Genomic DNA, 2,835 nt, shown 5'->3' with positions numbered 1-2,835 from the left:
CTGCATCAATGGAAGCTTCTTCTGAAACTCCATCTATGGTTGAGCAAACGGCTCAATCGACTCTGCTGAACATCAAGGCCAACTAAAACCTAATCCTCAATCTTGACTCATCCAAATACGATGTGTCTCTCCAGCCGATGATCGAGTGTCTTCGTCATTCGCCTTTGGCATCGGCGCTTAACATGGATGAGAATGTTCCTTTGGTTCACCTCTCCAAAGCATTCTCCACCGCTAGTTATCAAGAGGGTGAGGCTGTCATTACCTTTGACATTGATACTCAGAAAACCTACATCTCCAAGTCAAGGTTCAGTCGATTGCTAGGGTTTTCTCAAGATAGGGATTTTGTTGATCCAGACTCCATCTCTTCCTCTGCTATTCTATATATGTTTTATCAGATGGGTTATTCAGACACCCTAATAATTTTGTCAAATTTCAAGAAGCCCAATCTTCCTCCCATGTGGAATGGGTTGTTCACTTAGGTAACGATTGTATTCTGCCCTACCGTGCCTTTACAGAGAAGTTCTTCACCGAGCTCTTCTAAGGCATTGATTTTAATCATTAAGCACAACTGCGATCATTGTTCTTTGTGTTTGATTCCTATTTTATGTTCTGAATCTATCGATCTTTATTTTATTGTCACAACATGACCTTGTAGTTTGTCAAACAACTGGTAGAGCTTTAGTTTTTTCAGAGATCCATTACTCTAAAGACATGACTTAACATTACCCAACCTTTTCCTAAATTGTTGATGAACTTGAGGTTGTACTCGAGAGGAGTTCGGACTACTCCATGTGTTGTCACGTTGTTCACCACGATCCTATACCGGTTTGATACAAAAGCAACAAATTCACCAGGAGTTGTAGTGAAGGTGTCAAAGTCGTTTAGCATCGAGGTCAAACGCTTATCCTTCATGTTCTCTAACCCTTCGAACAAGTCTTGAAGTGTATCCCAAATCTCTTTAGCAGATTTGCACAATTTAATGTTCTTAAAAAGAGAAGGAGGAATCCATGAGAGTGGAAACAACATCTCTTACCACTTGTCTAATAGGAACATGAGGACCTTCTTTCACCGACCTCCATATTTCTTCACCTTTTTCTTTACCAATAAAAAATCTCTCCATTCTAACTTTCTAGTGATCATATTCTTCAACAACTAGCAATGGGGAATGCGATGGGCAACCCACACTATTTGCTATTTGCATTGAGTACATTTGTTGAGATTGATTAGAAGCAGCCATTGAAGTTAAGATATTAGAGCTGAAGTGGTATATAGAAGAACTTTTATCTTGAACACACAAATGATTGAGATAATAAGGTAATCAACACTCAACTATAATCTGTTCTTATTGATTCAAGGACAACAACTTAGGCTCGGATACCAATTGTGAATGCAAGAAGATGCGCGGACAAGGTTTGAGAACTCAAACCTTGAATTAACTTAAGATCAATGTCTGCTTGTAATGAAGATCCAGTCAAGTCTGGTAAACCAGTCTTGTCTCAGAATAGATATAATCAACAAAGTGTTCAAATATGGAAAAGTAGTAAGTATGAACAATGTAAAGTAATTCAAGAACAAGAAGAATGTAAGAGATAATGATTGACTGAATGATTCTTGATTAGAGTGAAAAAGGTGCACACTTATCTATCTTGATACAAGGAAGACACATCCTTAAATAGCTAAGGAGTAACTAAAAGACAAATCATATAAGTGCGCATGGACTGAGAGACTTATGAAGATCAACAGACTGACACACCCTTGTTGTTGATCTTGTCTCTTGTACTATACTAGAAAACAATAAGAACACTACAAAATAGTACTTACAACAATTAATACATTACAGACTCAAAATACTTCTAAACAAACATAGATCTTGGACAAGTCTTCATCTCGGAACATTTACACTACAGACTTAATCAACATCTCGGATTGCATAAGCATCAATTTTTCATGTTCCAACATGAGTAAATTCACTTGCGAATGTTACAAAACTAAATTTAAAACAAACCGATTTCATTTCGTTTTTTTTTTAATTTGGTTTATTTTTATCAAAAAAATAAAATAAATATATCAAAATTTATAATTTTTGTACTTTTTAAATAAACATTACTATTGATGTATAAAAGACATTTTTTTCTAAATTTTAGCTCAAATTCACATTGTGAATGGTGGACTCTATATTATATTCAGTTCAAATTCACAGTGTAAATATAAGTAATTCAGATTCAAATTGTGAGTTCTAAAAGTTAAATTATTTACAGTTCAGATTCACAATGTGAACAACTTCACTTATGAATTTTATAAAATTAAATTATGAATAATCAAAACGTTAAAATATTATAAAATTACAAGAATTAAATTTCAATTTCCATGTAAAAATATGCACACATGAAAAGTACATATATGCACAAACGTCGAAAGTGTATATGTTCTTCAAAAATAACTTTTATATGTGCAATTTTTTTCAATATTTTTTTTGTTTTTTTTTTGTGTGAATGAATTACTATGTGACTGACTTAATGTTTTAAGTCACTTTAAAAAAAATCATACAAAAAAATTTGCAAAGTTCACGGGGAAAATATGGGTGCGCAAAAAAAGGTAATTATTAATTGTTTTGTGGTTAATGTCATAAAAGGGTAATCAACTATTCAAAATGTTATAAAATACCATTCTAACAATAGTATTTTTAAAAACAAGATGATAGATGATTACCTTTTATATATATATATATATATATATATATATATATATATATATATATATATATATATATATATATATATATATATATATAAGCTTCAGGCTTGGGGGAGTGGTGCGGTTCAGAACCGCGGTTTC

Source organism: Lactuca virosa, chromosome 4, assembly GCF_052849685.1.
Source record: "Lactuca virosa cultivar CGN04683 chromosome 4, Lactuca_virosa_CGN04683_v6, whole genome shotgun sequence".
In the NCBI taxonomy this organism is placed as follows: Eukaryota; Viridiplantae; Streptophyta; class Magnoliopsida; order Asterales; family Asteraceae; genus Lactuca; species Lactuca virosa.
Note: the sequence above shows the minus strand (reverse complement) of the source record.